The 24,405-nt window shown below is 37.9% G+C and overlaps 1 protein-coding gene across 1 annotated transcript in view; it reads right to left on the bottom strand.

Annotated features, from left to right (window-relative positions):
* LOC136156139 (palladin-like) overlaps positions 1 to 23,263 on the bottom strand; it is a 44,971-nt gene extending 21,708 nt beyond the window's left edge. The window contains exon 1 of the mRNA XM_065918600.1: positions 23,179 to 23,263. The gene's annotated coding sequence lies outside the window, so the exon portion shown is untranslated. The remainder of the gene's footprint in view (positions 1 to 23,178) is intronic.
* Between the last annotated feature and the right edge of the window lie 1,142 nt (positions 23,264 to 24,405).

The following is a 24,405-nucleotide window of genomic DNA, read 5'->3' as shown; positions in this document are numbered from 1 at the left end:
TCTTTGTGATCCCATGGATTGTAGCCCACCAGGCTCCTCTGTCCATGAAGTTTTCCAGGCAAGGATACTGGAGTGGGTTGCCATTTCCTAAGTCAAGACCTTTTGGAGTCTTGGTTTTCACATATCTAATAAGAAGTGAGATGGTTTCTTCTAGGTCTATTTGCATTTTCAAAATATTTTAGAAATTAGATCACAGCAGGATCCTCTATGACCCACCTCCCAGGGTAATGGAAATAAAAGCAAAAATAAACAAATGGGACCTAGTTAAACTTAAAAGCTGTTGCACAACGAAGGAAACTATAAGCAAGGTGAAACAAGGCAGCCTTCAGAATGGGAGAAAATAATAGCAAACAAAGCAACTGACAAAGAATTAATCTCCACTATGTATAAGCAGGTCATGCAGCTCAATTCCAGAAAAAGAAATGACCCAATCAAAAAATGGGCCAAAGAACTAAACAGACATTTCTCCAAAGAAGACATACAGATGGCTAACAAACACATGAAAAGATGCTCAACATCACTCATTATCAGAGAAATGCAAATCAAAACCACAGTGAGGTACCATTCATGCCAGTCAGAATGGCTGCTATCCAAAAGTCTACAAACAATAAATGCTGGAGAGGGTGTGGAGAAAAGGGAACCCCCTTATACTGTTGGTGGGAATGCAAACTAGTATAGCCATTTTGGAGAACAGTGTGGAGATTGCTTAAAAAACTGGAAATAGAACTGCCGTATGACCCAGCAATCCCATTGCTGGGCATACACACCAAGGAAACCAGAATTGAAAGAGACACATGTACCCCAATGTTCATCAGAGCACTGTTTACAATAGCTAGGACGTGGAAGCAACCTAGATGCCCATCAGCAGACGAATAGATAAGGAAGTTGTGGTACATATACACAATGGAATATTACTCAGCCATTAAAAAGAATGCATTTGAATCATTTCTAATGAGGTGGATTTCTAATGAGGAGAAGCCTATTATACAGAGTGAAGTAAGTCAGAAAGAAAAACACCAATACAGTATATTACCGCATATATATATGGAATTTAGATGATAACGATGAGAGGCACAGATGTAAAGAACAGACTTTTGGACTGTGTGGGAGAAGGCGAGGGTGGGATGATTTGAGAGAATAGCATTGAAACATGTATATTACCATGTGCGAAATAGATCACCAGTCCAGGTTTGATGCATGAGACAGGGTGTTCAGGGCTGGTGCACTGGGATGACCCTGAGGGATGGGATGGGGAGGGAGGTGGGAGGGGGGTTCAGGATGGGGAACACATGTACACCCATGGCTGATTCATGTCAATGTATGACAAAACCCACTACAATATTGTAAAATAATTAGCCACCAATTAAAATAATTTATTTAAAAAGTTTTTATCTTTTAAAATCTCTGATTTTCATATTTATTGGAATAGATGAAATTCCATCAGAGGATGAGGGGAAAAAAAAATGAATATTGGCACTAAAGGCAAAAGCAGTCAGCACTTAGGACTGGGACTTACACTGCCATTCCAGAATGCAGAAGTTTGAAAGATGAACTGTGCTTTAGGTAACAGCTTAAAATGTGATTTATTTATGCAAATAAACCTTTCAGAACTCATTTGGGTAAGTTATAAAACCAAACCAAGCATGAGAACCACCCCTTTTCCTTCCAGAAAAGGAATATTTCTAAAAGAAAACTCAGTCTTCTCTTGCTAAAGCCACTGTAGTTATTACATTTGATACTCATATATTTTCCTCTAGGAGATAGAAAAGGAGGTTTTCAGGAAGAAAAACCTTTTTGCTCAATTGCTGTGAAATAATACCATACACTAGAGTTTGCTCAATTGCTGTGAAATAATATCACACGCTAGAGTTATCAAAATGATATGGTCGATTCAGAATATGTGTGGGCCCTGTGTGTGACCTGTCCTGAAGTGTTCCTTCTTGATTTTAGGTAGCACTGAGGATGTCCTTGAGAGAAAAAATAGCCAGGGATTTCACTTTGGTGATGAGTTATTCTAGCAGGCTTCACGTCTCACGTAAATGGTAACCTTTGCTGAGTGTAACCCTAGCTCTTTGTAAAGAGAACAGAATTAGACTCCACCAAATGAAGAGTCCAAGACCTTGGCAGTCACCCTGGAAAGATGACAAGATACACAGAGATCAGGAACAATGATGAGGCTCTCATAACACTGCCTGAATAGGATGTCTGCAGAGTTAGACTAGCTTCATGGATGTAATGTAAGTTCAGTGGTCTGAGGAGTAGAACATCAGGTTTGTTTAAAAGTACACAGTGAAAGAATCTGATAGTAGCTACAATTAGGCAAAAATTGGGGAAAGAGAAGGGAGGTCAGGCAGATTAGCAATATAAAATGTTTCAAATATTTCAAAGTGTCACCTTAGTGGGAATAATCAGTGAAAATTCACACAATAAGCTAAATTTGGTGCATTCTTTTTAAGTGTTATTTAAGTTATTTGATGGATGAGTTTGAATTTCCAGTTTTTTTTTGTTTGCCTATTTTATGATTTAGTATGTATTTAAAATAATAAGTTACCTTTATTTACAGAATGATAGTTAAAATGAATTGTCCACAAAGAACATCTATTGTGGAAGACATGTATTTTTCATTCATGATGAGGGAGGCAAAATAGTTGAGGATGGAGATACATGAGTTAAGGTGTTGTGAATTGTGTGTGTTTAATGATTTCTGTCATTTCTGAACAAGTCTAGAGCATCTATACTCTGTGGCCCACTGTAAAAATGAATTTGACATATGAACATATTTAAGCTGTTTGAAGAGAGAATAGTATTTGACATAAACTGAATATTTTGGTGATGGTTTTGAAAAGTTCCTGAGGATATTTTAGTACACAGGGAATTCTTTTTTAAAAACTTTTTATTTTATATGGGTGTATAGCTGATTAACAAACAATGCCATGAGAGTTTCAGGTGAACAGTGAAGAGACTCAGCCGTATAAATACGTGTATCCAGTCTCCCCTAAACCCTGCTCCCATCCAGGCTCCCACGTAACACGAGCAGAGTTCTTTGTGCTATACAGTAGGTACTTGTTAGTTATCCACTTAAAATGTAGTAGTGTGTATGTGACCACCCCAAACTCCCTCCCTGTCGGTTCTCCCCACCCTTGCCCTGGCAACCATAAGCTTGTTCTTGAGGTTTGTGAGACTGTTTATCTTTTGTAAGCAAGTTCATTTGTATTATTTCTTTTTAGATTCCACATATAAGGGATGTCATATTAGTAATGATATTTCTCCTTCTCTGTCTGACTCACTTCACTCAATGTGACACTGTCTTGGTCCATCCATGTTGCTGCAAATGACATTATTTCATTCTTTTTTTATGGCTGAGTAATATTCCATTGTATATATGTACCGCATCTTTTTTATTCCTCTGTTGATGGACATTTAGGTTGCTTCCATGTCTTAGCTATTGTAAACAGTGCTACAATGAACACTGGGTTGCATATTTCTTTTTGGATCATGTTTTCCTCTGGATATATACCCAGGATTGGGATTGCAGGGTCATGTGGTAGCTCTATTTTTAGTTTTTTAAGGAGTCTCCAAACTGTTCTCCATAGTGGCTGTACCAATTTACATTCCCATCAACAGTGTAGGGCCATTCTCTTTTCTCCACATCCTCTCCAGCGTTTATTGTTTGTGGATTTTTTGATGATGGCTATTCTGGCTGCTCTGAGGAGGTACACAGGAAATTCTAAAAATGCATCTTACCATTTCTTCCCCAGTTGATCTAGACCATTCCTCAGTAACAGTGGGTTTTTATTTTTCCAGATCTCTTGATCATTTATCATACTGTCTTTGTGTTTGCCTGTTTCTTTGTCTTTTGTTCTCTCTTTCTTGCTTTGTTTGTATGTATGTATTTTTAAATTGTTTTTATTAATTTTGGCTGTGCTGGGTCTTCATTGCTGAGTGTGGGCTTTCTCTAGTTGCAGGTGGGCACTACCCTTGGTTGTGGTGAGTAGGCTTCTCATTGCCGTGGCTTCTCTTGTTGCAGAGCAGTCTCTAGGTGCTCGGGCTTCAGTGGTTGCAGCTCGCGGGCTCTAGAGCACTGGTTCAGTAGTTGTGGTACACAGGTTTAGTTGCTCCACAGCATGTGGGATCTTCCCAGACCAGGGATCAAATCCATGTCTCTTGCACTGGAAGGCGGATTCTTTTCCACTGTGCCACCAGGGAAGAGTCCTTTGTATTTATTTTTATATATTTGTTTACTTGTTTATTTTGGCTGCACCACATGGTTTGCAGGAGCTTAGTTCCCCAACCAGGGCAACAGCGTCGTGGCAGTGACAGTACTGAGTCCTAACCACTAGATCACTAGGAAATTATCCCTTTCTTGCTTTTTAGAAAAGTAAATCTCTTCTTTTTATTTTCAACACACTAATGTTAAGGGTGGGTTGTTATTTTCTAGATGACTGGAAATTTTACTTAATCACATTCAGTGTTTTACCTCTTCCTAATGTTTTGTCAAATTTCTCTATTTTATGCAGTGCCAAAGAGATGATCAATTACGTTTTTTTCATGTTAAAGTAAAATACTCACTGTCCTGGTTCTCATGGTTTCTCCAGTAGCTAAATGGTATTTGGTATAAAGCTGTTTTAAAGGACAACTGTTACATGCTAGCTATACTTACCAGGTGGCTCAGTGGTAAAGAGTCTGCTTTCCAGTGCAGGAGATATAAGAGACATGGATTTGATTTCTAGGTTGGGAAGATCCCAACTAGCATACATAACTAGCATACAGATTTCTATTTGAATATCTGCACCATATTTGTTTTCCTATTGCCAAGGTCCACGTTGTTCATGACCTTTCTCAGACTGCTTCTCCATCAAAGAATAGGATGCCTGATCATGTGTTAGGAATGTTACTACTTCCTCCCCCTGATGCTGAGAACCTAAATGGGCTTGGAAACAACTGGGACTTATCTTGAAACTCTTGCTCACTGAGGTGCTCTTTTAGGGCATATGATCTCTCTACTGTGACTTGATGTTTTAGGTCAGGAATTTAAGAAGCATCAACTGGGCAGTTCATCTCTGATCCATGTGTTTTCAACTGGGGCAGTTGGGCCTTGAGAGTACATTTATCCAAGATGGTTCCTTCACTCACAAGTCTGGCATCTTGGTAATAGTTGGCCTCTCTCTCTCTTTCAAGTGATGTCTTTTCCTGTTGGGCTGGGCCTGTACGACTTGGGCTTTTCATAGCATAGTGACCTCAGGGTAGTTGGATTTCTCACATGGTGGCTTAGGGCTCTAAGAGCAAGTATTCCAAGAATATCTCTCTGTTCAAGAAAAAATTGGTTTTGTTCTTGTTTCTTGGACCCTTATTTATGGTGGTATAGGAACCAGTTTTAAAAGACCCAGTTTATAGAGCTCTTCTATACAAAAAATTCAGACCTTAGGGCTCAAATACTAAGATAAACAGATATTTGGTTTGAATTATATGGCAAACCACTTTTTACTTTGTTGGAGAATTTTCAAATTTAGCTAAAGATTGGACTTGACATTTTTTTCTCTTATTTGAGGATAAAATACTGAAACTGAAGTTTTCAGTGGTGACAGAAACCTGGACTCCAGGAGAATAATTTGCAACACTTCTGGTCTCATTCTCCAGCACCTGCAGTGACGGCTGGTCAGAGATTGTTGCTGAGAGTTAAGTCTTACTGTGTTGTAAACAGCAACTTTCAATCCAGCTTTGGCAAATTGACAAAATTTGTATTTTGCAAACTCTCCTCGCCCCCAGAACCCTTTCTTTTTTTAAAAAAAAATATTTATTTTAATTGGAGGCTAATTGCTTTACAATATTGTGGTGGTTTTTGCCATATATCAACATGAATCAGCCACAGGTGTACATGTGTCTTCCCATCCTGAACCCCCCCTCCCACCTCCCTCCCCACTCCATACCTCTGGTTGGAGTTGTCCCAGAGCACAGGCTTTGAGTGCCCTGCCTCATGCATCGAATTTGCACTGGTCATCTATTTTACATATGGTAATATACTTGTTTCAATGCTATTCTCTCAAATCGTCCCACCCTTAACCTTCTCCCACATAGTCCAAAAGTCTGTTCTTTACATCCGTGTCTGTTTAAATCTAATGTTCTTTACATCTGTGTCTTGCATATAGGGTTGTCGTTACTCTCTTTCTAAATACCATATATGTGCGTTAATATACTGTATTGGTGTTTCTCTTTCTGACTTCACTCTGAATAACAGGGTCCACTTTCATCTACTTCATTAAAACTGACTCAAATGCGTTATTTTTTTTTTATAGCTGAGTAATATTCCATTGTGTATATGTGCCACAACTTCCTAATTCATTCATCTGCTGATGGATATCTAGGTTGCTTCCATGTCCTAGCTATTGTAAACAGGGCTGTGATGAACATTGGGGTACATGTGTCTCTTTCAATTCTGGTTTCCTCGGTGTGTATGCCCATTAGTGAGATTGCTGGGTCGTATGACAGTTCTATTTCCAGTTTTTTAGCAATCTCCACACTGTTCTCCATAGTGGCTGTACTAGTTTGCATTCCCACCAACAGTATAAGGGGGTTCCCTTTTCTCCACACCCTATCCAGCATTTATTGTTTGTAGGCTTTTTGATGGCAGTCATTCTGACCGGCGTGAGATGGTACCTCATTGTGGTTTTGATTTGCATTTCTCGATAATGAATGATGTTGAGCATCTTTTCATGTGTTTTTTAGCCATCTGTATGTCTTCTTTGGAGACCTGTCTGTTTAGTTCTTTGGCCCACTTTTTGATTGGCTCGTTTATTTTTCTGGAATTGAGCTATATGAGCTGCTTGTATATATTGTAGATTAATTCTTTGTCAGTTGCTTTGTTTGCTATTATTTTCTCCCATTCTGAAGGCTGCCTTGTCCCACCTTGCTTGTAGTTTCCTTCATTGTGCAACAGCTTTTAAGTTTAATTGGGTCCCATTTGTTTATTTTTGCTTTTATTTCCATTACTCTGGGAGGTGGGTCATAGAGGATCTTGCTGTGATTTATGTCAGAGAGTAGAACCCTTTCTTGTACACACTTTGTAATGTTTTCTTCCTTTAGACTTCCAAAGTTATCACACCATCAGGGCACATCAACACTGACTTGTTTTATACCAATCCTTTGATAGACTGTTTCAGACAAGGTACAAATTTCTCTGTGAAGACATTCCAGGCCTCCATTTGTCTTTAAACAGGAAGAGCCATTACTTTAACACAAATGACACCCTCTCCAGTGGTGACATTCTGAGGCAGACAGGCCAGTTGTCGAGTCATCTTAGAGGTGGGGGAGATTAGATTCCTTCTAATGTCTTTCACATCCTGCTAAATTCATAAGAGACTGATATTTAATCCTAAAATTTTCATTTCCTTTGATATTTAGCCTAAAATAGAAAGAGGATGTTTGTCCTTTTTGATACCACTGGCTTAAGTACATAAGTTTTTATGTTATAAGATCATGCTCAGTTTTTAAAAAAGGCTCTTCCATTTCTGTTTGCCCGCATCACACACATGCAGAGTTATTGCCAAGAGGAATGTTGTGTGCACAAGGACAGTTAAGACCACATACTGTCCTCAGCTGGGAGTCAGGTTACCCACCACATGGACAGCGGCATGTGCTAGAGCTATGTGTAACTAACACTAAAAGAGTCCTAGAGAGGAGAATCTGTAGCATTAAGCAGGCTTTGCAAATTAGAGAGGGAAAAAAAAAACCAATAACGACCAAACCAGATCATGTAGAGTAGTCCTCTCTGAGCTTGATTTTAACAACTTAAAGTGAGATTGGTCACTAGCACTGTACTAATCACATTATATACATTATTTCATTCACTCCTACAAAAATCCCAAGATGTAAACATATTATTCCATTTTATATATTAGGAAAAATCTTAAAGAGGTTATACACATTGCTCAAACCCACATAGCTGATAAAACAGTAAAGTCAGGAATAAAATCAACACGGTCCTTTTCTAGAGCAGTGAGCTTTTAACCTCTACTATATGAAATATACTTTCTTGACCTGTGTACTTCTTGAGCAATAGGAGGAAAGGGGACCTAGGTTCCAATGAAAAGCCTAGCCTTTGTCAAAATTCAGGTTTGTTTTACTTGTATGAATCTATTTCATGATTTTCTCTTCTGTGTTTCTGTCTCTCTCCTAATACCCCCACTGTGTTGCTTACTGTATCTATATAGCTTTGGGTTTAGGAGGGACCTAATAAGCATATGAACAGAGATGTCCATTTAATAATCTTCTCATATACAGGACACTGGGTCAGAAACTTAACTGACAGTGCTCTTGTTTATTAGAATAAACAAGATATATAAGAAATCTTAGATATATAAGATATATATATATATATATATATATATATATATATATATGCTTAGATATATAAGAAATTAGATGTGGTGTTGAGATTAATCAAACTGGGTGGTGTATAAAAAGCTGATTCCAAAGTGTGAGAGAGTTGTGTGGTAACTGTACTGATTTCTCTTGGGAGATATGAAATAGCTTTGGGTCAAAACTCCAAAGACCCATATCAGAGAGCTTGGGAGAGGCAGAGCTGAAAGAGTGTTCAATAAATAAAAATATTGAGACCCAAAGGACAAATTCTCACTAGGTCCAGCCCCTGCCCCAGAATATGGTATAATGATACCCCAGGTCAGTTCTCTCAAGAAAGTTATCAAAAATGTTTGTAAACAGTGCAACCGAAAAGGCTTAATTTCCAAAATATACAAACAGATACAACTCAGCAACAAAAAAACAACCCAATCAAAAATTGGGCAGAAGCACTAAAGAGACATTTCTCCAAAGAAGAAATGTAGGTGGCCAATAGGAACATGAAAATATGCTGAACATTGCTAATTATTAGAGAAATGCAAATTAAAACTACAGTGAGGTACCACCTCATGTTGATGAGAATGGCCATCATTAAATGTGGGTGTGGACAAAAGGGAATCCTCCTACGCTGTTGATGGGAATGTAAGTTGATGCAGTCACTGTAGAAAACAGTATGGAGCCTCCTCAGAAAACTAAAAATAGAATTACCATATGAGTCTCACTCCTGTGCATATATCTAGACAAAACTCTAATCTAAAAAGACAGTTTGAATCCCATGTTCATAGCAGGATTTTTCACAATAGCCAAGACATGAAAACAACCTGTTATAAATTTTCATTGATAGATACATGGATAAAGAAGATGTTGTTCAATTAATATGAAATCTTTTGAAGTAAAAAAAGATGTTGTACATATATACAGTGATATACTACTGAGCCATTAAAAGAACAAGATAGTGCCATTTGCAGCAACATCAATGCAACTAGAGATTATCATTCTTAGTGAAGTAAGAAAGAGAAATACCATATGATATCACTTATGTGTGGAATTTAAAATATGACACAAATGAAACTATCTACGAAACAGAAACCGAATCAGGGACAGAGAGAATAGACTGGTGGTTGCCGAAGGGGAGAGGAGTGAGAGAAGGTTGGGCTTGGAGTTTGGGATTCGCTGATGCAAACTGGTATATACAGAATGGATTAACAACAAGATCCTATTGTATAGCACGGGAAACTATATTCAGTGTCTGGTAATCAATCATAATGGAAAGAATATGAAAAAGAATGTGTGTGTGTATATATATACATATATATATATATGTATATTTGAGTCACTTTGCTGTACAACAGTAATTAACACAATATTGTGATTCAATTATGCTTCAGTAAAAAATAAAAACAAAGAAAGTTACCAAAGAATGCACAAGGGGAAGGGGCAAAGGTGATTAGCATAGGTTAATCAGGACATATTTCTTCCCTAACTTTCTTATTGTAGCACAGTTTAATTAGCTTGTTGTCACCTTGGCAATGTTGAACCCTGTGAGAGACCAAGAAGCTGAGTAGAGAGTAGGAGAAAGAAGTGTTGACAGTGACAGGCTTATGGAGGCAAGGGCAGTTAGAAATGTCAGAGATGAAAGTGTCAAGATAGTAGACACACATGTAGAGCAGAAGCTTTTCGAGGAGGTTATAAAGAAGCTGGGGTTTAGAGAGGACCGAGAGAGGAAGTCAGGCTTTGCAGCTTCAGACTTAATCTCAGGGCTGTCCTTGCTCGCTGCAGTGACCTTGGGGACTGCAGAAGTGTTGTCCCCTGGAATCATAGACTATTGACCATGACCTGGGAGTACATCAAGTAAATCTAGCCGCTCAGTTTTACTTTCAAGGGGACTTACAGTGACTGTCTAATTGATCTCAAAGCTATCTACGTGAGGTAGATATTTATGTGAGGCTTTAACATACCTTTCTTTCTTTTTTTTAAAAAAATTTTATTTATTTGACTGCTCCAGTATAGTTGTGGAGTGTGGGATCTAGTTCCCTGACCAGGGAACAAACCCAGGCCCCCCACACTGGGAGCCACTGAACCACCAGGGAAGTCCCTAACATCCCTTTCTTTTGCAATTTCCTCTCCTGCTAAAAATCCTATTAACAGAAGACCCTATGTGTGTATGTTCTTGTGTGTTTGTGTTGGTGTGTTGTTTATGTTGGGTCTGGTTTGTCAGACAATAGAGTGAAGGAAGATGATTCTAGTTACCTTTTTAGCTGCAGAACTGACACCAAAATAGTCAATCCTGTGTAGTCCTTTGTTTCTGAGGGCTGGACAGCATAATTGGATAACATAATTTGGATAACCCTTTGCTTTCTAGGTGCATACATGTTCTGTAGGGAAATAATTGATGATAACAGTTCCTTAAGCACCAGAGAAAATCACTTTATAATTTCACAGTGGTTCTCAAAGTTTAATGTGCATATGCATCACTTGAAAATCTTGCTAAAATGCAGATTCAAATTGAGTAGGTTTGGGTGGGGACCTGAAATGGTGCTTTTCTCACAAGCTTCCAGATAAAACTGATTCTGTTGATCCATAGACCACATTTCGACAAATAGCAGGGCAAAGCGTCTTAACATTGGTTAAAGTGTGAGGCATTCATAAGAAATATAAGTAAGTCATTTTGACAGGAGACAGAAAGTTGGAAGGACTGGTTAGTATCAAATCCCTCAGAGCCTTGAATGTCAGGGTAAGGTTTTAGATCATATAATGAGCTAAGGAATCATTGTAGGTCTGTACTGGGTATAGAGTGACCTGATAGGACTTAAGGGAGATTTATCTGTCATCATGTATAGAACAGATGGGGTAAAAGTTTCTGATTGGGTATCAAGTAGCAGAGACTCAACTCCTGGCTCTTTAATGCTAGATGAAGAAGATTGCACAAAGGAAAATGGAGGAGATTGGCAAAAAGGAAGCTACTTGCTTAAAACTGGCCCTGGGAAGTTGTTTGGATCATAGATCTCTTTGTCCAAATTCCAAGAGATCCCTGCCAACCCTTTCTTTATTTAAGAATGCAGCCATATTATATGTACTTGGTAAATTTTTTGCTTGATCCAATTCAGTGAAAAATATATTGAGTGCCAGGTACAGTGCTTTGCTATCTCAGGTGTTTGTATATCTCTCATAATGTCTAATGCAGAGTCCTGCCCTTCATCAAATTCATTGTACTATTAGTGGATGAATGAATTTATTCTGCTTAATTTTCCTATTTTAAGGTACAGCAATATACCTTGATAAGACTGTTTTAAAAGTAAAGATGTAATACACACAAAAATATGATAGTGGTAACAATTGAGGAACAGTGAGGGGAAGAAAAAGGGGAGGAGCACATAGATATTGTAAGTTATTGGTTTTGTTCCAGTTCTTGGGTTGAGTAAAGGGTTTATAACATTAAGCAAATGAACCAATAAATAAGATAAAGTAGAAGAGCACCATGTATGTTAATTCATAGTTTCAAAATATGAGTTATTATGTGTTATGCACCTGATGTCTGTTGAAAAACCACACACACACACACACACACACATACTGAAAAGAAATATTATGGAGAACCCATCCTATAGGGTCTTCCAAAAGGAAATTAAAATCACTACATCAGCCTACATCTGTGGTAGGATTTTCTCTGCAGTAAAATTTGAGTAATTATTCTATGTCCAGCCTAAGGCTTGGTGAAATCAGGTTAGGCAGCAGACCCAACAAAATATTCTGGCATTCTACTATCTAAATTTCTATTACATTTTATAATCTACAGAGCGCTCTCCCACATCAGAACATGCTTTCCTGCCATTTACTCAGTGTTACCTCCTTGCATTCTTGAACCTGAGATCATAGGTCCCTTTATGAAAGTCTTTGGTGATTTAATGTGCTCAGAGTATTGTTATACTTAATATTCTCCTGAAATTAGATTGTATGATACTAAATCTTTCCTAATCATTGAAATGACAACAAGGCATAAATATAATCTGGAGGGTCAAATCCATTTTCAAAATATGAGGGCTATATGAACACAATTCCCTCTTTGTTATCTGTTCTAGAAAATGAATGACATTCTGGCCAATTCTACCAAGCTATAGGAATAGTCAGTTTTCAGAGAAGTAGGATACACTAAAATGTGTTGTTTTAGTCTTGCCTAAGTCATGTCCAACTCTTTGTGACTCATGGACTGTATCCACCAGGCTCCTCTGTCTATGGGATTTCTCAGGCAAGAATCCTGGAGTGGATTGCCATTTCCTTCTCCAGGGGATCTTCCTGACCCAGGGATCCAACACGCATCTGCATTGGCAGGGGGATTCTTTACCACTGAGCTACCTGGGAAGCCCAGGTACTAAAACTACCCTGTTCAGTTCAGTTCAGTTCAATCGCTCAGTTGTGTCCGACTCTTTGCGACCCCATGAACTGCAGCACGCCAGGCCTCCCTATCCATCACCAACTGCCGGAGTCTACCCAAACCCATGTCCATTGAGTCGGTGTCCCCTTCTCCTCCTGCCCTCAACCTTTCCCAGCATCAGGGTCTTTTCAAATGAGTCAGCTCTTCGTATCAGGAGTTTCAGCTTCAACATCAGTCCTTCCAGTGAACACCCAGGACTGATATCCTTTAGGATGGACTGGTTGGATCTCCTTGCAGTCCAAGGGACTCTCAAGAGTCTTCTCCAACGCCACAGTTCAAAAGCATCAATTCTTTGGCCCTCAGCTTTCTTATAGTCCAACTCTCACATCCATACATGACTACTGGAAAAACCATAGCCTTGACTAGATGGACCTTTGTTGACAAAGTAATGTCTCTGCTTTTTAATATGCTGTCTAAGTTGGTCGTAACTTTCCTTCCAAGGAGTGAGCATCTTTTAATTTCATGGCTGCAATCACCATCTGCAGTGATTTTGGAGCCCCCCAAAATAAAGTCAGCCACTCTTTCCACTGTTTCCCCATCTATTTGCCATGAAGTGATAGGACCGGATGCCATGATCTTAGTTTTCTGAATGTTGAGCTTTAAGCCAACTTTTTCAGTCTCCTCTTTGACTTTCATCAAGAGGCTCTTTAGTTCTTTTTCACTTTGTGCCACAAGGGTGGTGTCATCTACATATCTGAGGTTATTGATATTTCTCCCAGCAGTCTTGATTCCAGCTTGTGCTTCTTCCAGCCCAGCATTTCTAGTGATGTACTCTGCATATAGTTAAATAAGCAGGGTGACAATATACAGCCTTGACATACTCCTTTTCCTATTTGGAACCAGTCTGTTGTTCCATGTCCAGTTCTAACTGTTGCTTCCTGACCTGCATACAGATTTCTCAAGAGGCAGGTCAGGTGGTATGGTATTCCCATCTCCTTCAGAATTTTCCACAATTTATTGTGATCCACACAGTCAAAGGCTTTGGTTTAGTCAGTAAAGCAGAAGTAGATGTTTTTCTGAAATTCTCTTGCTTTTTTGATGATCCAGCAGATGTTGGCAATTTGATCTCTGGTTCCTCTGCCTTTTCTAAATCCAGCTTGAACATCTGGAAGTTCATGGTTCACATATTGCTGAAGCCTGGCTTGGAGAATTTTGAGCATTACTTACTAGCGTGTGAGATGAGTGCAATTGTGTGGTAGTTTGAGCATTCTTTGGCATTGCCTTTCTTTGGGATTGGAATGAAAGCTGATCTTTTCCAGTCCTGTGGCCACTGCTGAGTTTTCCAAAACTACCCTGAGTATAACTTCATTCTTTTGATTCATAAAGTATTTTTAGGAACTTGGGATGTTCTATACAACTGAATGTTTCAGAGAATTGAAACAAACCTGTGAATGCCAAAAATTTTAAAATGGTAAAAGTAGTAGATGCTTAGGGCAAAAACTCTAAAAATTCAGAGTACAGAAGGTATAAAATGAAAAATAAAAGTTGATCCTTTCCTCCTTAAACCTACTAGAGGAAGAAGAACAAACAAAACCCAAAGTTATTAGAAGGAAAAAACTCAAAAAGATAAGAGCAGAAATAAATAAAATAGAGATTGAAAAAACAGTATAAAAGATCAATGAAACTGAAAGCTGATTCTTTGAAAAAATAAACAAAATTGATAAACCTTAATGAAACTTATTACAAAAAAATAAGAGAAGCCAAATCAACAAAAGCAGAAATGAAAAAGGAAAAGTTATAACTGTCACCACAGAAATATAAAAGAATCATAAATGACTTATGTGATCAACTGTATCCCAATAAAATGGACATCCTAGAAGAAATGGACAAATTCTTAGAAAGTTTTAGGCTCCAAAGATTGAATCAGAAAGAAATAAAAAATATGAACAGACCAATCACCAGTACTAAAGTTGAACCAGTAACTTAAAACCTCACAGCAAATAGCAGTCTAGCCCAGATGATCTCACAGGTGAATTCTAACAAACATTTAGACAAGAGTTAGTACCTATCCTTCTGAAAATATTCCAGAAAGTTTCAGAGGAAGGAACACTTTCAAACTCATTCTATGAGGCCACTGTCACTCTGATACCAAAACGAGACAAAGCTGTCACGAAAAAGAAAATTATAGGCCAGTATCGCTGATGAACATAGATGCCAAAAATCCTCAACAAAATACTGGCAAACCAATTCCAACAATATGGTAAAAGGATTATATACCATGATCAAGTGGGATTTATCCCAGGGATGTGAGGGATTTTCAGTATACAGAAATTAATCAATGTGATATACCACATTAACAAACTGAAGAATAAAGACCATATGATCATCTCAGTAGATTAAGAAAAAGCTTTGGATAAAATTCAGTATTCATTTATGATTAAAAAAAAAAAAACTCCAGATAGTGGACATAGAAGATATCTGACTCAACATAATAAAACCCATCTATGATAATCTCACAGCTAACATCATACTCAGTGATGAAAAGCTGAATGGATTCCCTCTAAGATCAGGAACAAGAGAAGAATGCCCACTCTTGACACTTCTATTCAACATAGTTTTGGAAGTCTTAGCCATAGCAATCAGGGAAGAAAAGGAAATAAAAGGAATCCAGATTGGAAAGGAAGAAGTAAAACTGTCACTCTTTGCAGATGACATGATACTATACATAGAAAATCCTAAAGCACCACCAGAAAACAAACTATCATCAATTAATTTGGTAAAGTTGCTGAATACAGAATTAATATACAGAAATCTGTTGCATCTCTGTACTCTAACAACAAAATAGCAGAAAGATGAATTAAGGAAACAATCCCATTTACCATTGAATCAAAAAGGATGAAATATCTAGGACTAGACCTACCTAAGGAGGCAAAAGACCTGTACTCTGAAAACTCTAAGATGTTGATGAAAGAAACTGAAGACCACACAAACAGATGGAAAGATATACTGTGTTCTTTGATTGGAAGAATCAGTACTGTTAAAATGACCATTCTACCCATGGCAGTCCACAGATTCAGCACAACCCCTATCAAATTACCAATGGTGTTTTTCACAGAACTGGAACAAAAATTTTTTAAATTTGTATGAAAACACAAAAGACCCCTGATAGCTGAAACAATCTTGAGAAAGAATGGAGCTGGAGGAATCAGGTACCCTATGGTTTTTCCAGTAGTCATGTACAGGATGTAAGAGTTAGACCATAAAGAAGGCTGAGCACCAAAGAACTGATGCTTGAAACTACAATAATTAAAACAGTATGGTACTGGCACAAAAGCAGACATACAGATCAATGGAGCAGGATGGAAAAAGACCCACACACTTTTGGTCAATAAATCTGTGGCAAAGGAGGCAAGAATATATAGTGAAGAAAAGGTGGTTTCATCACCCTGATACCAAAACCAGACAAAGACAACACACACACACACAAAAAAACTACAGGCCAATATCACTGATGAACACAGATGCAAAAATCCTCAACAAAAGTTTAGCCAACAGAATTCAGCAACACATCAAAAAGCTCATACACCATGATCAAGTTGGGTTTATTCCGGGGATGAAAGATTTCTTCAATGTACGTAAATCAATCAATGTGATACACTATATTAACAAATTGAAAGATAAAAACCATTTGATAATCTCAATAGATGCAGAAAAAGCCTTTGACAAAATTCAGCACCCATTTATGATTAAAACTCTTCAAAAAATGGGCATAGAAGGAACCTACCTCAATATAGTAAAGGCCATATATGATAAGCGTACAGCAAACATTATTCTCAATGGTGAAAAACTGGAAGCATTCCCCCTAAGATCAGGAACAACACAAGGGTGTCCACTTTCACCACTGTTATTCAACATAGTTCTGAAAGTCCTAGCTACAGCAAATTAGAGAAGAAAAAGAAAGAAAAGGAATCCATATTGGAAAAGAAGAAGTAAAGCTCTCTGTTTGCAGATGACATACTGTACACAGAAAACCCTAAAGATAGTATCAGAAAATTACTAGAGCTAATCAGTGAATTTAGCAAAGCTGCAGGATACAAAATCAGTACACAGAAATCACTTGCATTTCTATATACCAACAATGAAAAATCAGAAAGAGAAATTAAGGAATCAATCCCATTCACCATTGCAACAAAAAGAATTAAATATATAGGAATAAACTTAACTAAGGAGACAAAAGAACTGTACACAGAAAATTATAAGACACTAATGAAAGAAATCAAAGATGACATAAACAGATGGAGAGAGATTCCATGTTCCTGGGTAAGAAGAATCAATATTGTGAAAATTACATCCAGTCCTATCATTTCATGGCAGAGGAGATGGGGACACAATGGAAACAGTGACAGACTATATTTTTGGGCTCCAAAATCACTGCAGATGGTGACTGCAGCCATGACGTTAAAAGATGCTTACTCCTTGGAAGAAAAGTTATGACCAACCTAGATAGTATATTAAAAAAGCAAAGACATTACTTTATCAACAAAGGTCCATCTAGTCAAAGCTATGGTTTTTCCAGTAGTCATGTAGGGATGTGAGAGTTGGACCATTAAGAAAGCTGAGCGCTGAAGAATTGATGCTTTTGAACTGTGGTGTTTGAGAAGACTCTTGAGAGTCCCATAGACTGCAAGGAGATCAAGCCAGTCAATCCTTAAGGGAATCAGTCCTGAATATTCATTGGAAGGACTAATGCTGAAGCTGAAGCTCCAGTACTTTGGCCACCTGATGAGAAGTGCTGATTCAGTGAAAAAAAACCTGATGCTGGGAAAGATTGAAGGTAGAAAGAGAAGGGGACTACAGAGGATGAGATGGCTGGACGGCATCACTGACTCAATGGACATGAGTTTGAGCAAACTCCGGGAGATGGAGAAGGACAGGGAAGCCTGTTGTGCTGTAGTCCATGGAGTTGCAAAGAGTTGGATGTGACAGAATAGCAACAACAACTAACACCATATACAAAAATAAACTCAAAATGGATAAAAGACCTAAATGTAAGACTGAATACTGTTAAATTTCTAGAGAAAAACTCGGACAGGATATTCTTTGACATAAATCACAGTAATATATTTTTTTTGGATACATCTCCTAGAGTAATGGAAACAAAACCAAAAATAACCAAATGGGACCTAATTGAACTTACAAGCTTCAGCACAGCAAAGGAAACCATAACAGTATAAAAAGACAACCTAGAGAATGAGAGGGCATATTTGCAAATAATGCAACTAAGAAGGGATTAATTTCCAAAATATACAAACAGCTCATGCAACTCAATATAAAAAACCAAACAGCTCAATTAAAAAATGAGCAGAAGATCCAGATAGACATTTCTCCAAAGAAGACATACAGATGGCCAAAAGGCACATGAAAAGATGTTCAACATTGCTAATTATTAGAGAAGTGCAAATCAAAACCACAATGAGGTATCATCTCACACCAATCAAAAAGGCCATCATCAAAAAGTCTACAAATAAATGTTGGAAAGGGTGTGAAGAAGAGCGAACACTCCTGCACTCCTGGTGGGAATGTTGGTTGGTGCATCCACTGTGGAAAACAGTATGGAGGTGCCTCAGAAAATACAGAAGTAGAACTGCCATATGATCCAGTAATCCCACGCTTGGGCATATATCCAGAAAAGATGAAAACTCTAATTAGGAAGGTACATACACTCCAGTGTTCATTGCATCTCTGCTTGCAACAGCCAAGACATGGCAGCAACCCAAGTGTCAACAGAGGAATGGAAAAAGATGTGGTGTGTATAAATATAACCAACTATTACTCAGTCATTAAAGAACAAAGTAATGCCATGTGCAGCAACATGAATAGATCTACAGATTATCATACTAAGTGAAGTAAGCCTACTAAGTGAAGTAAGACAGAAAGACAAATATCATGTGATATCATTTATATGTGAAATCTAAAATAGTAATCCAAATGAACTTGTTTATAAAAGAGAAATAAACTCACAGACATGGAAAACAAACTTATGGTTGCCAAAGGGGAAAGTGGGGGGAGGGATAAATTTGGATTTGTGATTAATAGATATATACTACTATACATAAAATAAATAAACAACAAGGACCTATGTATATCACAGGGAACTATATTCAATATCTTATACTGACCTACAGTGGAAAAGAATCTGAAAAAAAAAGCTTAATCACTTTACTGTACACCTGAAATATTGTAAATCACATATATTTCAATAAAAAATAAAAATTAAAAAAAGCTGACCCCTTCTCGTCTCTAACTTCTATTTTTAACAGTTTTTAATATCCTTTATATGCTGTGCTGTGCTTAATCATGTCTGGCTCTTTGCAACCCCATGGACTGTAGCCTGATAGACTGCTCTGTCCTTGGGGATTCTCCAGGCAAGAACACTGGAGTGGGTTGTGATGCCCTCCTCCAGGGGATCTTCCCAGTTCAGGGATCAAACCCAGGTCTCCTGCATTGCAGGTGGATTCTTTACCATCTGAGCCACCGGGGAGCCCTTATATATGTAATTATACATTCATACAGCTATATATATTTTCATTTCATTTCATTTTCATTCATATATATTTCATTTTATTTTTTCATAAATGCAATCATACTATTTATAGTATTCTACACTTTGCCTTTCCATTTAATATATCTGGGTCATCATTTGATAATAGCACACAAAAATCTAATTCATTCTTATGAATTCCTACATAGAATTTTCATATGGTTTATAATAGTTAATATAATCATTTCCCTATTGAAGAATATTTGTATTGTTAAAAACAATAATTAAGTGGGTATCTTTATCAACACACCTTTGAATGCTTTTGTAAGTTTATCTATAGCAGTGGAATTACAGGGGGAAAATATGCATTTTGAAGTTTAATAGTTAAGGCCAAATTCCCCTTTTCTAAAATGATACATTCTCAGTAGTTATTTGAGAATCATTCCTTACAATCCTTAAAATTTGACATCTTATCGTTTTGTAAACCTGCATTTCTTTAATCTTGAATGAGGTTGTATATATATTGTGTTTATTAGTCACTTTTGCTTTCTACTCTTGTAAAATGCCTGTTGAGAAATATGATCTTCCAAATTGCACATGGACTTCCCTGGTGGCTCAATCAGTAAAGAATCCGCCTGCAGTGTGGGAGACCTGGGTTCGATCCCTGGGTTGGGAAGATAACCTGGAGGAGGGCATGGCAACCTACTCCAGTATTCTTGCCTGGAGAATCCCCAAGGATAGAGGAACCTGGTGGGCTGCAGTCCATGGGGTAGCAAAGAGTCGGGCACAACTGAGCGACCTAAGACATACAAATTGCACATGAACATTAATGATGTATTTTTACAACTATACTTTTACAGTTAGACTTCATTCAAAGAGAATATTAAATAATCTTTTAGAATCTTGAGATTATTTTTCATTATTTTGTTAATGCAATATGTTGTCATACTAAATATCTAATGTCAAGATGATGGCATTTGGTCTTTCTCTTTGATTTAATGAACAGTTGTATCTTATCCAGACTTCAATCTAATTTGAGCTTTGTGCAAGTTTGGAAAATTCCTGGAGTGGAAAGCTCAAAAAAAAAAAAAGAAAAGAAAAAGGAAGGGGGTGGGTATGTGTGATAGGTGACTTCATTCCCTGCTCTGTCAAAACAATACATACCTTCCTCCCACTTTGGTGAGAAATAACCTTGGGAATAAATTTATACCCATGGGTACAATTCTGAGTTTAGGGCTCATGCCTTGTGTGGTGTATGCTGTTTCTGCCACACTGTGGCTTCTAAAGAAATGTCCAAGAAAAACAACAATAATGCTGGTATTTGGTTTGTCATTTGTGGCTCAGGGCATCAGTGGGGCATAGAGCAGAATTCTTGCTGAGGAATATGATCCTTCCTTGATTCTAAATTTATCTTTGTTTAGCAGCTTTTAAATATGAGGACAGCTGGTGTTGGATAAATCTGTCCTCACAAGCTGTATGAGATTGAAATAAAGTTAAATATTTGGGGTTAAATCCAAATGCAAAAATGTGGAAAGTACTGATTAATCTTTGATGGCTTCACTTTTTGCATCTTGGTAAACAGGCACTAACTATTCATTGTAAACTCCTAGCAACAGTCCAGTTTGAAATTTAAGATAGGGAGAATGTGTGCCCTAGTTTTAAGTTCTAGCATTTCATAAAAGGTAAAACACAATTCTTTCTTTTCATGCCATCCTCCACCCTGTTGATAAAAATAATAGGCTATCCATATCTGTTTTTGTTAACTACCTTTCTTTTGTGTCTTTCTCCTTTGAGTAAAAGATTGCTACCAGTGAGATAGTGAGGCCCACATTTCCACTTGGGTTAAGATAATAATCCTCTGTGGCCTCTAAAAATCTGTGAGTGATTGGACCCCAAACTCCTAATAGAGTCTCCCCAAGTGATTAAATGTCTTGCTAATTGCTAAGGGATAAATAAGGGTGGTGAGCTCAGAGAACAGTCCCGTTGCTAGCTTTTCTTTAGCTGACTGGATTACTAAGGTAGAAAAGCACTAAAAATAAGTCAGGGCACAGATTCTCCTGCCAGGGTTTGAGTATTGAGATAACTTGTCTTCTCGGCTGGTGTTGACATCATCTATTCTAATGTGCACTGGAAATAGGAGCCAGAATGAGAAACATATTTGGCCATGGACTAGTGTCAGTAAAAGTCTGTAGCCCTGTACTCATTGTTGCTTCTTGTCAGACTTAATTAATTAGTTTCTCTAACTCCTGTGGGAGAGAGCTAAATACCTCAGGGTGAGAACTCAAAACAAACTCAGGGCCAGTCTCGGGGGAAATCAGTCAATCTCTTGCAGTTTCAAATATAACTTTGCTAGGTCTCTTCCATGTCATTTGAGTTTCAGTGTTTCCCCTTAGGGGTCAGAGTTCACCAGGGTTGAAAAGTGGGAAGACCTCTCAGATGTTCAGTCCTAGGACTTGAAGGTTTCACAATCACCAAGTTACCTGACATGGAATAGATTCTTGATGCTGTATTTCTCTTTCTGTTGTTGCTTCAGATGTCTTGAGGAGAGAGCTTTTGCTGGTCAGAATTACTCTGTGGATTTTGTTTGAACTCAAATGGAGGGGAAGTTCATGTAAATCACTACCTTCTTTATATTTATCCCTATTCTCTCTTCATTTTATAGAAAGTTGTCTTTTTGGAGTAATGCTGGAATAATACTGTCTCACACTCATTAAATACTTGATACTCAAGAAACACTTTCACATATTCGTCTTGTGACCTTCAGGACAAGTCTTTAAGGAAGGCAGATGTTATTATCCCCTTATTAACTGCTAGACCTAGAAAAGTCAACAGATTGGGAAATTGGTAATGATTGGTATTAAGATTCCTGGGAGTTCTGGAATTTCTTGGTCTACTCAGCAATGTGCAGTCTGACCCAGGGCCCTTTCTCCAAGCCCGGAGATTTGTTCTATTTTTATAAAATAATATATTTAAATGTTTCTATAAAAATGCATTTTAATTTAGAAAACTTGAAAAATATGGCAGAAAAGTGAGAGAAAAAAAATCAGCCACACACCCAAGATTTAGATTTTTGACTAAATCTGTGGGCTGGAAGGAGAGATGAAATAGATATTCAGTAATGCTGATGTCTATCTACCCATTTCCCTGCATTTAGCATAATATATATTATAGACATTTTAGTTAAGCTGCCTCCAAGGATCCTTTGCAGGCAGGTGTTTATGCTAGACATTTTGAACTGAGCTTTAAAAAGTGCCATCCCAGGTAGAGACCAGCTATTCACTGTTGTCCTTTCATTACTTTTTTTTCTTTCCTCCACAAAACCCTCTTCCTTTCCTCTGGCTATGTCAGTACAACCTCTCTTCATCTTTCCCTCTGCTAGGTGTCATTTCCAGTCTTAGAGTCACCAGCAGTATTTTTGCGGACCTTTCTTGAAATTCTGTCTGGCTTCTTCAGAGTAGAGTGAAGGGCCAGGTAACACTGATGCAATAAAAGGGCTGTTCTTTCTCTGGTATGCCATGCTCTTGACCTGGCACTGAAAAGGTACATCTGACCAAGAGGACTGCTGGAAATTGCAGGGATTTTAGCAGCTCCAGATGTTTGGAGCCAGGAAATGTTGAGTTCCAGTATATCTTTGAACCCTCTCCTGTGTTTTTCTTAGTGCTTTAATAATAGATTTTAGGCAAGTGTTCTTTGACAAGTGTATGAGTGAGAGAGTGAGTGAATGTATTTGGTCCTGTGAGTTGAGGTGGGAAGTCACTGTACTGACTTCCTATAAATTAAAAGCATAGGGATTATATTCCCCATGTCCTGAGCCCAAGGAATTAGAAATATTTGATTTTCCTCATTTGTAGGATCACTATGATATGAGAAAACCCAGCCAACCAGCAGCCTTGGTTTCAAAGGTACTCACAGCCTCCACGTTGTCTGTCTGCTTTTCTTCTCCTGTTGTCCTCACAGGAAGAGCCCCTCGCCGGCTGGGTTTGTTTGAGATAGATCCCTGCTGTCTGGCAAGGAGGGGCATAAACTGGAATGACAGCTGTCAGAAGAGAGGCTAGGGTATCAGCTGGAAGGACTGTGGAAGGGTCTCCCTATTCCACTATATTTGGTGCAGCCCCAGCTTTCTATTAATCACACTTGGGGAGTACCCATCCTTGCAACAAAGACTGAAGAATATGTGACCCTGAGTTAACCACTGATAGTTATACATCAAATCTAAATGGAAACCAGGGTATAAAAGACAGGGCAGAAGCCAAAGTCTCATGGTGAGCGAAGCATTTTTAGCTGGAATGTAAAGAATTTTGGTATTGGCATTTCAAGGAAATTCAAGCTGCCCTTCCTCTCAATCCAGAAGATAGGAGACAGCTCACAGTTGCTTGGGTCAGGATTACAATTTTACTGATTTCAGGAATGTAATATTAATCTCAGTATTGACTTTGGTGGAGGATCTATGCAGGGGTTGTAGATCTTTTTGAGGTGGTATGTGGAACAGCACATTTTTTCTTTGAAGCTTAAGATTTCTGTTTTACATGACGTTTGTAGATATACTTTTGATTGTGCTAGATTGATCAATACATCTAAAATACAATATAAAGAGTTTAGATCCAATAAATGGAGAAACTTCTTGTTATCATGAATAAGCTGAAGATCTCTGTGATAAGTATAGACTTTCACTCTGTCATAAATTATGATTAAACAGCAAGCTTTCTTGAGCAGCTCCTATGTGCCCAGTACTGAACAGCTAAAGAATGCTGTGGAAAAGAGCTAACAAAAGGAAGAAACATAGATGTCATGCTACATTTACAGTAAACTAGGTGAATCCCAAGTTCAGTCCTTAGTGTCCCTGAGTAAATAATCCAAAAGTAAATAATGCAACAGTACTATAGTACAGTACAGTAAACTAATAAGTACAGTTGATCACAACTCCACATGCAGGGTATAAAATTTCCAAAGCCTTTCAATTCAGCCAGTATATTTTGAGCATCTCATATAGGTCAACTATTTTCTTTTTTTTTCATAGCTCTAGACTACTTCTCTGTCTAGTTTTATTAAGTTGTTTAAAAATTAAATGATGCTTTTGGTTGACAGAAGCTGGAGGAATTCAGTATGATCCTATTTCCAGTAGTAGTGCAAAAAGGTA

This window comes from Muntiacus reevesi, chromosome 1 (genome assembly GCF_963930625.1).
Source record: "Muntiacus reevesi chromosome 1, mMunRee1.1, whole genome shotgun sequence".
NCBI lineage: Eukaryota > Metazoa > Chordata > Mammalia > Artiodactyla > Cervidae > Muntiacus > Muntiacus reevesi.
Note: the sequence above shows the minus strand (reverse complement) of the source record. Positions and strands in the feature narration are given on the sequence as shown.